The 13,736-nt window shown below is 34.0% G+C and overlaps 2 non-coding genes and 2 pseudogenes across 2 annotated transcripts; 2 read left to right on the top strand and 2 right to left on the bottom strand.

Moving 5' to 3' along the window:
* Positions 1-7,988: 7,988 nt before the first annotated feature.
* Positions 7,989-8,175, top strand: LOC145634087 (U2 spliceosomal RNA; annotated as a pseudogene).
* Positions 8,176-10,862: 2,687 nt separating this feature from the next.
* On the top strand, positions 10,863-11,023 carry LOC145634079 (U1 spliceosomal RNA). Its single transcript, XR_014113364.1, has one exon. It is a non-coding gene; the product is annotated as a U1 spliceosomal RNA (small nuclear RNA).
* A 675-nt stretch (positions 11,024-11,698) lies between these two features.
* Positions 11,699-11,815, bottom strand: LOC145633260 (U5 spliceosomal RNA). The gene has a single exon (XR_014112597.1). It is a non-coding gene; the product is annotated as a U5 spliceosomal RNA (small nuclear RNA).
* Positions 11,816-12,350: 535 nt separating this feature from the next.
* Positions 12,351-12,493, bottom strand: LOC145634093 (U4 spliceosomal RNA; annotated as a pseudogene).
* Positions 12,494-13,736: the final 1,243 nt, after the last annotated feature.

The following is a 13,736-nucleotide window of genomic DNA, read 5'->3' as shown; positions in this document are numbered from 1 at the left end:
GAGAATGTTCTTTATGTCCCGCAATTGAATTGTAATTTAATTTTGGCGACTCAATTGTGTGATGACTCAAATTGTGTCATGAAATTTACTAACAACCTTTGTGTTATATAGGACCTGACGACGAGGAAGGTGATTGGAGCAGGTGAACGAGTAGATGGACTTTATTATTTCCGATGTGTTCCTACGGTGAAGACTTTGAAGATAGATGGGGATCATTCGACAGAGCTGTGGCATAAACGTTTGGGGCATCCTTCGGAAAAAGTACTACAACAAATTCCCTTTGTGAGTCGTAGTAGTAATAAATTTAAATCATGTGATGTGTGTCCTCGGGCAAAACAACATAGGAGTAGTTTTCCTTTGAGTCAAAATACAGCTAGTCGGGTTTTTGAACTAGTACATTTAGATTTGTGGAGTCCTTATAAAACTCTATCGTCTTGTGGTGCTCATTATTTTTTAACCATTGTCGATGATTATTCTAGGGGTGTGTGGACTTATTTAATAAGGAATAAAATGGAAGTTGAGTCCATGTTTTATAATTTTGTGGCTATTGTGAAACGACAATTTTCTCAAGAAATTAAAGTTGTTCGGAGTGATAATGGTACGGAGTTTAATTATTTGAAGGAGTATTTTTTTTTTACAAATGGGATATATTTTGAGACCTCATGTGTAGGCACACCCCAAAAAAATGGGCGTGTTGAGAGAAAACACCAACATATCTTGAATGTTGCTAGAGCCTTGCGGTTTCAAGCAAATTTGCCTCTCAAATTTTGGGGGGAGTGTGTCCAAGCTGCTTGTCATTTGATTAATAGAACACCATCTCGTTTACTAGATTATAAAACCCCTTGTGATATTTTATTTGACAAACAACCTTCATATGAGTATATTCGGGTGTTTGGGTGTTTATGTTATGCTTACAATCAAAGAAGTAAGGGTGACAAATTTGCTAGTCGAAGTAGAAAATGTGTATTCCTCGGTTATCCTTTCGGGAAAAAGGGGTGGAAGGTGTATGATTTGGAGACACGGGAAATATTTGTTTCAAGGGATGTGATTTTTAATGAGAGTGAATTTCCGTACCTTAATACTAGTGGGCATAACAATTCGGTGTCAAAGAATGTGTCTTGTGATGTTGGATGCGTGAGTGATGATGAGTGGTGTATGGATACAAGCTGCGTGGGGGAGGAGTATGTTTGTGTGGAAGGTGAAATAGGGGCACCGAAGGTAGGCCGCGGCAAGACCCCACACACCGCGACCAGCCCGCGAAGGAGCCTGCCTCTGCCGGGTGCGCTGAAATGAGGGCAGCAAGAGACACCGCAGGCAGGCCGCGGCAAGAGCCCACACACCGCGACCGGCCCGCGGAGCAGACTGACAGCTCCTCTTTCTTGGCTTCTGGACAACACGCGAGTGAACACATGTCTCTTGAAGCGGGGCAAAGTGTGAAGCAAGAGGGTGAACATATTACAGCAATTCCCGAGCAACCAATTGGGGATGAGGCCTTGGGTAAAGGCATGAGACAGAAATTTCCGAATGTGAAGCACCGTGACTATGTGACACACACGATCCGAAATATAAGTCCATCTACATCATCTCAGAGTTCACCTGCGACATCATTTTCCTCAGGTACTGTTTACCCTATAACACATTTTATTGATTCTCATCGTTTTCTGTGAAGCATTGAACATATATTGCTGCCATTACAGGAGGAAATGAACCCAAAAGTTTCAAGGAGGCTATGAAACACGAGGGTTGGAGGAAAGCAATGGCGGATGAGATCCAGGCTCTAGAAGAGCAGGGTACTTGGGTGCTAGAGAAACTACCACCAGGTAAAAAGGCACTTGGAAGCAAGTGGGTTTACAAAGAAAAATATGATGAGCATGGGAATTTGATCAGATTAAAAGCGAGATTAGTCATCTTTGGCAATCATCAGGTTGAAGGAATAGACTACAATGAGACATTTGCTCCGGTAGCAAAAATGGTGACTGTTCGAACCTTTCTTGCAGTAGCGGCAGTGAAAAATTGGGAAGTTCATCAAATGGACGTTCATAATGCATTTCTTCATGGTGATTTGGAAGAAGAGGTATATATGAAAATTCCTCCTGGTTTTGAGAAAGATAATTCTGACAAAGTTTGCAGGATGCAGAAATCGTTGTACGGGCTTAAACAAGCTCCTCGATGCTGGTTTGCAAAGCTTGCTACAGCTTTGAAAACTTATGGCTTTAAACAGTCATATTATGATTATTCTTTGTTTACTCTGACAAAGGATAAAATGCAGCTTAATGTGTTAGTATACGTCGATGATTTAATTGTTGCAGGCAACGATAAAAATGTTATGCTCAGTATTAAATCATATCTATCTGGGAGATTGTTTCAAGATGAAAGATCTTGGAGTGTTGAAATATTTTTTGGGGCTAGAGGTAGCCCGGAATAAACATGGAATTTTTATTTGCCAGAGGAAGTATGCACTGGATATTATTACTGAAGCAGGTTTACTTGATGCTAAGCCTACAGAGTTTCCTATGGAACAAAATCACAAGTTAGCACTATCTCAGGGAGAGTATTTTCATGATATTGCGAAATATCGTCGCCTCATAGGTCGACTAATTTATTTGTCTGTTACGAGACCCGATTTAGCATATTCTGTACACATTTTATCACAGTTTATGCAAAATCCCAGGATTGATCATTGGGAAGCAGCTTTGCGAGTTGTTAGATATTTGAAGAAGAGTCCGGGACAGGGAATTTTATTGAGCTCTGATAGTGCTTTACAGTTGGAAAGTTGGTGTGATTCAAATTGGGCAGGTTGTCCTCTCTCCAAACGATCCTTGAGTGGTTGGTTTGTGCTTCTTGGTTTGTCTCCAGTGTCGTGGAAAACCAAGAAGCAGCCTACTATAGCCCTTTCTTCATCGGAAGCAGAATATCGTTGTATGAATGCAAAGACTTGTGAATTAATGTGGTTGAAGCGACTACTTGGTGACTTAGGTGTTCGACATGAGAATGGGATGCACCTTTATTGTGATAGTCAGTCTGCGTTATACATTGTGCAAAATCCAGTGTTTCATGAACGAACAAAACATATTGAGTCAGATTGTCATTTTGTTCGGGATGCGATTACAGATGGGACGATTATACCCTCGTATGTTCCTACGACGGTTCAGCTGGCTGACATTTTAACAAAAGCTTTGGGAAAAGCTAAATTCGAGTTTCTACTTCGCAAGTTGGGCATTTGTGACCCGTATGCTCCAACTTGAGGGGGGGGTATTGGGATATATTTCAGGAAACAAGATAATTATTGTGAATATTGTGAAAATATATCCTAGAGTATATTGTGAGCTATTTTTAGGTTATTTGGTCTTGCCCTCCAAGTATACCTAATATATAAATATTGTATGTGGCCATTGTGATTAATGAGAATTATACAAAGAATTACACAGAGAATTATACGATCATATTTTATCAACTTTTGTATTATGTGTGGTGTTTTAATTTGTGTATTTAAATTGATTTGATGATAAAACCAGAGGATTAAGAGGATCCTTTATATAGAAGTGATGGTGTGTGTCTTTGACATAAAAATAATTGAGGAGGATTGTAGAAATCTTTGGTAGGTCTTCTTGTGTGTGTTTCAAATTTATTGTCACGTTTTTACGTTTTTATAACTCTTGCGATAATTAATTTATAACTAGTTTTTGGGCCTGGACGATGCCTCGGATTATTATATGGAATTGAACATTAATATACATTGTAAAATGTATGATTCAATTTCCGTGAATTAAATTTGTTATTCATATTGTCATTTGCTAGATTTTAATATTTTGTATTTAAAAGATTGCATAAAAAAAATCACATAGCTTGGTGGTAAGACACTAATAAGTTCCAGACTTAGGACCTGTTCACATTTACTGAGCTAAACTAATTGGAGCTGAATTGAACCGACCTGAACTGAACTGAAATGATTGGAACTGAACTAAATTGAGCTGAAGTGAATATTTTATGAGAGGGGGAAATTACAAATTAGGAGCTGAATTGAACTGGACTGAACTGATTGGAGCTGAACCGAACTGAACTTAAGTAAATGTGAACAGACCCTTAGAGGTTGCAGATTCAAATTTTGTGGAGAAACTTTATTATTATTATTATTATTATTATTATTATTATTATTATTATTATTATTATTATTATTATTATTATTATTATTATTATTATTATTATTATTATTATTATTATTATTATTATTATTATTATTATTATTAAATCTCAAAAACAAAAGTCATACAACATACAATAAATTAGTGGGAAGCCGAGATACAATCTGGGCCTCCACTCCTCCAGCTATAGCAAAGCCTACCCTAGTGATTTTTTTTTGGTGTTTAAAGAGCCATAAGGGCGGGGATGAGAATCGATCCCAGGATCTCCTGAAATCGGGAGGGAAGCTCTAACCACTTGAGCTATCCCTCACTCTTAGCCTACCATAGTGAATATATGAGCTGCATTGCGAGCCCCAATATTATTATTATTATTATTATTATTATTATTATTATTATTATTATTATTATTATTATTATTATTATTATTATTATTATTATTATTATTATTATTATTATATCTAAAAAAACAAAAGTCATACAACCTACAATAAATTAGTGGGAAGCCGAGATACAATCTGGGCCCCCACTCCTCTAGCAATAGCAAAGCCTACCCTAGTGATTATTATTATTATTATTATTATTATTATTATTATTATTATTATTATTATTATGAGTGCATAACATGCAATTAAAAACAAATGGAAGGAGAGCCAGACAGCCAGTGGCGTAATGAATAATTGAGTGGATGATGTGGCGTAGTGAGGAGAGTTAACGTGACAGGTGGACGTTCTTAACAACACCTTTTAAAATTTTAATAGATTTTAAAGTATAGATAGATAGATAGATTAGTTGAGATTTATGTCCAAAAATTAATTTAATAGGTTTATTTATTTCAGAATAGAGAGTTCATGTAAGATTTTCATAAATTTAGAGATTTTGCTAAATGACCAAAATTTCTAAATTGAAAAACATTATTAACATAATGGGTTAGTAATTACTCCCTCAACCCTATCTAAGAATTTTTAGGCTGGCTCAACAAAGTACATACTTTATGAAATGCAAAGTATTATATATATATATATATATATATATATATATATATATATATATATATATATATGGCTTTATTAAAATAAAAATAAAAAAAAAATTACAAAATGAGTTTATGTGTTGAATTTTACTCAAAGTATGTGGTAAACAATTTGTTCTCTATGTTAGATAATAAATTATAATTATATCATCAATATGAATAATTTTGAACTTACTGACTTACTCTTAAACTAGTTTAGTAATAATTAAAACTTAATTGATTCCATTTCCAAATAGTACCAAACATGCATTAATATTACAGCTCATAGATGTCAAAATAAATCACTGTATATGTCCTTCGTAAGTCGTAACAAACTAACAATTCCCGTGTATATGATGGCAACTTCATTGGACAAATTTGTCTCTGCTAGATAATATGGAGTTGTACTGTCCACATTAACCGTTGACAGAAATAGCATACTACACATGATCAAATTCATCGAGTAATAACTAGAGCATAGGCCCTATGTGTTTCCAAAACAGAAAGGAGGATATAATGGTAATGTAATATCTGTGAATGCATTTTTAGGATTACAATTGCAATTACCCTTTTTTTTAGAGAGCTATAAGGACGAGTGATGAGAATCGATCCTATAATCACATGGAATCGAGAGAAATGGTTTAACCACTTGAACTATCTCTCACTCTCCTATATGTATTTACTTGTAGGTAGTATCATTAGAATATTGTTAATTTGTCTTATTGGTGCTATATCACATAATAGTATAATGTTTGATTTACCATAAACATATTATTTTTTTGTCTCATAAAAAAACATATGTACAATGCACAATTTAACAGTACTCTTCACCTATTTAGTAATGCGGTGATATCTTGTCAAAAAAAAAATAAAAAAATACCAACATTTATGTATCTAGTTTTCAAAATAGTTTGCGGTTTGACGGTTTGAAAAATGCAGTACAATTTGAAAACATGACCAAACCACTGCACGGTGATCAATTTGACGATTTTGACCCTTTAAGTGCGGTTTGGTAAAAAAAAAAAGAAAAAATGGAAGTTGTATCTAAACTGCGGTTTGGTCATGTTTTCAAAATGCACTACAATTTTCAAATCGTAAATCACACAAATCCGCAATATTGCGATTTAGATCTCACTCTGAACAACCCTAAATTGTTCCTAAGTATAACTCAAATAGCCTTCATTCATTGAAGAAATATGGTTTTAGCTAGAAAACAAATCATAAAATATGCTATTCTTCAAACCGGACCAAAATCGCCTCAACAAGCACGTCCGCGCGACCTTGCTCCTTCCAAAAGGACAAGGCGGAAGCTCAAAATTTGGAAAGTCAGAGCAGGCATGGACGTGCCAACTTCTTCTGCAAAGTTCCAGCGCAACTTCAATGTGTCAATACTTCGTAAAATGGCCATAAATTGCCCATTTCTTATCGAAATTGGGCATATGACTTATAGTCGAGAAACTCTTGAAACAACCTATCACCTCTAACTTGAATCACCTTAAGATCACTAATAAATTGAGAGATATATGCATTTAAAGTCAACCCTATTAGATTTCAAAAACTTTTGTATACACCGGGTTTACAATAATATTAGTGTACATCAAACAGTATAAGGGTAACTTTTAGCTAATTTTAGAGTAACTTTTTGCCTTTTTTTAGGTAACTTTAAACATAATACGAGTACACTTTTTTTATATAAATACACAACAAGAAAAGTTTTATAAAGGTAATTTAATTACATTCAATCACTAATATTTGATTTTTAGTCATTCAATCACTAATAAAGCGTAGATAGTTTTTATTTATATTGGGTTACTTTTATGCCTATTGAGGTAACTTTTATTCATTTAAGGGATAACTTTTGGTCAATTTAGACTATTTTTATAATGGATGTACAATAATTATTGTACACCCGATTTTTTAAAAAGTTTGTGATTAGATTTATGAGTCACAAATTAACATACTACATATAATTTTGCTACGTTATCTTATCATTGTTGCTTTATTAGTTATGTATGCAATTTATACTACTTAGTTTAATTACACCTACCATTCAAAATTTTACTTCATGTACACACTTCTCAGTCAATCTTTATCATCCTTAGTCGCTTACTTTGTGTGGAGTAAAAAAAAAAATCTGACATGACCTATATGCATTATTTCACAAGTGAAAATGATTGTTTGGTGAGAGCTCGCTATCAATGGATTCATATGAGACCGTCAATTATATGTGGATTATGTGTACACAATGTCTTGAATATTTTTTACATAATTCTTTTTGTGGATCAAACTAATACTACTATTTATTGAACTACGTTAATTTTGGCTCACCACAATAATTATTGAGAGCTATCAATGGCTTTGTCTCAAGCTAGCTTGATTTAATAGATGTGACAGGTTTGAACGTGAGGTTAACAAAGCAAATTTCAATTACTATCTTCATTTTAGGTTATTTGTAACGATTAGACATTTTCTACTTATACTTTATGTCAAATCATTGCGAATAATTTATAACAGGGGTAGTATATATAAGCATTGTAAATTATAATCATCATTGTTACTTATCCCTATAATATAATACTCGTACTTCGTATTGGTTTAATTGGGCAAAAACTCCCCTGTGTTTGTAACCCCCAATTGATAATTTAAGCGTTGGGGTAGAGGATATATAACAATCTCGTAAAATATAGACCATTATCCCTTAAAATCACTAAATTCTCAATTACACATGAAATACTAATATGTACAAAGCATTTCTCCCACATTGACCAGCAATAAGAAAGGAAGGAGATGTCACTTAAGTGAGACTATAAAACTAGGGTTGAGCAATTGATCAAAGCATACCTTTCTCGGCCTTTTGGCTAAGATCAAGTGTAGTATCTGTTCTTATCAGTTTAATATCTGATACGTGAGTCAATGACTCACAATGATATTAAATTTATTTTTTAAGGGGGAGGATCCATCACGATAGCAATCCTTAAGCGTCGCCTTTGCGTTGCACTATAGCAAAGGCCTGGCACACCCCACCAAATTGAAACCAAATTGCTTCTTGATTTAGTCTGTTACAAAAAGTGATAACATGTAGTTATAGTGAATAACTGAATATGATTGAAGACTTTGAAGTTCTTAATATCTTTAAATTTTTCCTGTTTGGTGGGACTAAGTTGTTTATGAACAACATTTTTTTTTTTTTTTTTTTTTTTTTCCAATCAAGCTTGCTGAGTTCATAAATTAGTGTGTTTCATGAATGACCTTCATAAATGAGATTTGCGGTTTTCACATTTGTAGATATCATGTACATAATATCATATAGTTTATCATCATATTCACTCTTATCATATAGTCTAGCATCATATTCACTCTTAATATAGTCTAGCATCATTCTATTTGATAAAGCGTCTAATTTAAATCAATTGTTGTGAATTAGTCCTATAAACATACTCCTATGCATAATTAAAGAGAAGGGGGGGGGGGGGGGGAAGGCAGTTTTTTTTAAAAAACTTTTTGAACTGATTCGACAATTGATAAAAATTTGGTGATCACTTTGAACCTTGTATGTCTGGATCAACCTTTACAAAAGAATCTTTGCTATAAGCTTAAATGGTTAAATCTTTTTCTCGATACGTCTTTTAGCTAGCATCGTTGCCTCGTACACTTATGATATGATCGTAAAGAACGAATTGAATCATTACTTTGATACGTAGTATATGTATATTAATGTAGAAAGAATTTGATGATTCATCCCACATTGAGAAGTGTTGTAAGGTTTTGATGATTGTGAACAAATGATGCTTATCTAACTAACATGTGTATTGAGATGTGCATGAACAAGTCATGAAGCAAGAAGATGATTGAGTACAGGTTAGATCATTATTGAAGATGATTCCAACATACAATGTATGGATCGTGCTTAAGTTCCTCAGGGGGGAACACAAAGAGAAGAAGAGTTTCCAAGGGGGAACACAAAGAGAAGAAGTCTAAACGTACAAACGTATTGTTAGACTTTGTATGCAGTTCCTAAGAAGAATGAGAAGTAGTTCTTTGCAAGGAATAAGCAGCAATTCGTAAGTGAAGACAAGAGAAGAGAAGTTCCTTTGAAGGAACAGAAGCTTTGGAGTAGAAGCTTCAAGACAGAAAAATAGGAGCATATTTTTCTAGGAATCATGTAAGTATGTTGGACACGAGAAATTGTTTGGAACATGTCTATGGAACTAAATTGGAACTTCAGTCTCGAAGGAACTGACAGTCTGGAAGGAACTGGGTGTTGCTGACCAGCCAGTTCCTTACGGGTGAGTCTAAAATTCGTGTATAAGAGAAACACACGTTTACACAGCACTAGAAGTCAGTTTTCCATGTTAGTAGTCATCGCATTATCTTTGCCTACTTTCTAGGTAATTAGTTTTGACTTGGTATAATTTATTTTAAATAGATTTTATTTTATAAAAGATAAGTTTTAAAAAAAAATAAAATCTGATTTTCTTTTTAGTCAAAATGATATTTTATTCTCTTTATTTTCTCCTATATTTTAGGGATATGTTTAAGGTTGTTTCCTATCTAATCTCTAATTGGTTTAATATTTCAAATTAAATAGGATAGTTATTTTGGGATAAAATATTTTTATAAAATATTTATTCTTAATGAATAAATTCCGAATCAGTTTTTAATTGATAAAAATCTGATTTGGTTAGTATTTTATTTTCTTGTATTTTCTATTTTTATTTATTAAGTTTTTGGAAAAATAAAAATTACTTTTCACGTTTAATTTGAAACAGCTTTTTACTGGAGAAAAATAAGGAGATCATGGAGAACATGTTTTTAACTCCAATCCATGTCTTCCATTACTTCTTATGTTCATGGAGTTAATGGAGATAATGCCTAGAATTTAGGAAGCACTACTATTATGGTTGAAGATCATGGGGTGAATGGGTTTGTCTTTGAAGCACTATAAAAAGAGAAGTTTTCATTCATTCCAAACTGTCTGGCTTAATTGAGTCATTCCATAATGGAGTTTATCCAAAGTGGAAGAATAGTAGAAAAGAAATATATTTTCTCTCCACGTTGGTAAGCCAGTTCCTCCAGGTTCCAAGTTCCTTACATATCTCAAAGTGTCCAACATATTAGTTTTATACATTATATCTTTTATATGTATTTGAGAGTTGTTTAAGGGTTTGAGTGAACTCTTGTAATGGGGAATTAATAAGGGTTTGAGCGAACTCTTGTATTGGGGTGAGAACTTGAGTGAGTTCTTTGTATGTAGAGAAGGCTTTGAGTGAAGCTTGAGAGAAAGAGAAAGAGTAAGGTTTTGAGTGAAGTCTTGAGTGAGAAGAGAGGTCTTTGAGGGAAGATTTCGAGCTGCAACTATTAGAGGGAATAGTTGTTGGGGATATGAGTTCGTTGAGGAACTCGGTAGAGGCTCAAGTTCCTCATAGGTTGTAACAGAGTCGTTGGCCTATTTTAGTGGAATGTTTTGAGTCAAAATCCCTTTGGGTCGAGGTTTTTCACTTCCTATTTGGCCTAGGAAGTTTTCCTCGTAAAATCTCTCTTGCACTATTTCTCTATTGCGTTAAGTTTCTTTTAATTCGTAAAAAAAGTGACTAGCAATCTCCATACTACAATTCACCCCCCCTCTTGTAGTATTTCATCTAAATAACAAGAAGGTACAAAAGTAATGAGAAGAATCCAGTATAAGAAGGAATTGAATGACATTGTAAAACTTACTTACCTGGACGGGGTCAATGGGCGATCAAGAAGGCTCATGGCCTAGGGTGATGGCTTCCATTGCACATAGGAAGCGCATCAGCTTAAGATCTCCCCAAGTGGGAGAGTCTACGTCATAATTTGTGACAATGGAGGCCTGCGTTCGTGCGGCTTCTATCTATTTCTATTCTTAAAATTGAAGCTACGTTTTTCTTATTGTCGAACAAAAATAAAAAAATGTTTAGATGTCAAATATGTATCAATCTTCTAATAGCCTTATTGTCGAACAAAAATAAAAAAAATGTTTAGATGTCAAATATGTATCAATCTTCTAATAGCTTACTAAATGTATTCCTTTTTTTAGGAAGTTTATTTATAGTACACATTTATTTTTAGAAAGTTTATTTTTAGTTGATACGTTTTCTTTTTGAGTAAATTTTTTACCTTATTTTTTTAGTATATCCCACTTGTTTTATCATTCTCTCTCCTCTTCTTAATATGTGTGCCTAAATTAAATGCGTCAACCAAATAGAAACGGATGAAGTATTTACTTATATTCCCCCACCCCAAGTTGTTCAGGTTAGAATTGCTACTATAACATAAAAAAAAAAAGTAAAATAAGAAACTCTTAGAGACAAAGGAAGTATTTTATAAAAACTTTAATGTGAACCGTAAGATTTGATCTGATACCTAATTCAGCATTTACACGAGTCATACCAGATTTAAATGGACCAAAATTATCTAAATCACAACCAAGGACATGTGATCATCTATTCACTTGAGGCACAAGGAAATTAACACATGAATTTCGTTCAGAGATTACATTGTTGCCGCATTTTCAAAACTAGTGCTGGGAGCTCTATAGATGAACTCCCTCCAAAAATAAACGTATGCCACTAAATGCAGCGAGCACACGGTATTCTTTAGTAAAAGGCGAAAGAATAGTTCGCTTTGTGCTCACTGCGTAGCTGCGTGAAGAGTACATACATGAGGCAAACTGATTTATACCAGTTTTGTAGCTTCAATCATCAATCTAGTCCATGTGGGTCTAATCTGCTTAGTTTTTTTTTTTTTTTTTTTTTTCTTTCCATGAGGAATCTGCTTAGTTTAATTTTAATCATTTTTTTTTCTATTTATTTATTAATTTATTTGGTACAGTAGTAGTTTTTCAGCTCTTAATCAACAACCATAACAGACCTCATAGGAAGCTTACGCTATTGCTTTTCAGTCAATTATCGAAAATTGTCGATCTAATAGTTTGAATCTTAATTGATCCAAATCTTTTCTCTATAATAAGCAGTAGACAAATGTGAAGTACGAAATTCGAAAATTCTTCTATATTCGCATAGTTTTCGAAATTTTTTTGGTTTTTTCTTATGTAGTTATAGGCTCATTGGCAAATTCATTGAAGCTTATAAATAGATAAAAATTGTTAACGGCTTGATTAACTTCTAAAACTATTCTCCAGAAATATTTGTTACTAGGAATTGTAGGGCGTTTCCCTAGGAAAGGGTGCCCTTCCAGAAATTCTCAACGACCACGGTCAAAGCCGAGGCCGAAGAGGGGGTTTGGAAATAGTTTTCAACCAGCAATTGACGCGCCTCGGTTATTACCTCACTAGCTGCGTCATTGCCCCAAGCGCAAAGATGAGTATTATATTTCAGAGTTTTCTCTTATATACTAGTGTCATTGGTTGTTTATGTCTTAAGCTATATGATATGGGACAAGAATAAGAACCTCATTAGTATTTAGTACCAACACTGTACAAATAGTATAAGTACTTAATTATTTATATATATATATATATATATATATATATAAAAAAGTGTACAAATTTTGAAGATTGAGAGTTTGTAGTGTTGTGAATCAAAGTTAAAAAACAACCAACTATTCTATTTATAGATACCAAGCTAAGTTTGGTCTAGTTGAAAGGAAAACTCCTCACTAAAGGCAATTTAAGGAAGGGAACATTTTTCACCATTCCTCCCATTCTCCCAAATAAGGCTCAAGTAGTATTAATATCTAAACACATCCATTAAACACGGCCTTAAGAAATAGCACACGGCTAATATCCCAATCTATCCTAACCTATGTATGTCAATAATCCAATCCATCTTACACTTTTCACGTGATTAGTAAAGTAATTTTCTTTAAATCAACAATCAAAACGTCACGTATAATAGTTCACAACAACTCGATCACTTTTATCTTCATATGATATATATTTTAAGCTAATGTGAAACTAACTATATCTATGGTCAAAGTATTGTACTCTTTATTAGTAAACGCGCATATTCAAAACGCACAATATTCACGGTTTGAAGATAGTGATGACATGCATGCAATACTGGAAATAAATCTGATCCAACATTTGATAATAAGAAGTGATAATATAATTATAAACGACAACATACACTGAATAATAAAGGCAACAACAACGAACAGTACAACTTAGCTTAGGTAGAGTTTGCTAGCACCTTATAGATAGATGCAGCAATCTCCGCCATGCATATTTATAACACCATACGTACATGGGGAAGATGACATATATATTGTACCTTCCTTTATGTAATTGCTAGAGACTCTATCTAAAGAGACTCTATATGCAAATAAAAGCAGCACAGTTATATCCAGAGCAACACCCATCAACATATGGTGTGCAAAATTCCCCAACTGTGTGGCAAGTAAGGCCATTATTATTGTTATTATATTTATTCTCGACCTCTCCGCGTATGATAGCCGAGAGGACGGAATCCGGGAGCTGTTCATTGCGGACACCCAGGATGAGGGGTTCATCAGAGGCGGCGGCTTCTGTGGCTACCACCAAAATGGCTACCACCAGAATTACCAAACTCACTGCCTTCTTCATCTCCATTATATAGAAGTGATGG

This window comes from Chenopodium album, chromosome 5, assembly GCF_948465745.1.
Source record: "Chenopodium album chromosome 5, dcCheAlbu1.1, whole genome shotgun sequence".
NCBI classification, from domain to species: Eukaryota; Viridiplantae; Streptophyta; class Magnoliopsida; order Caryophyllales; family Amaranthaceae; genus Chenopodium; species Chenopodium album.
This window is presented reverse-complemented; position numbering and strand designations above follow the sequence as displayed.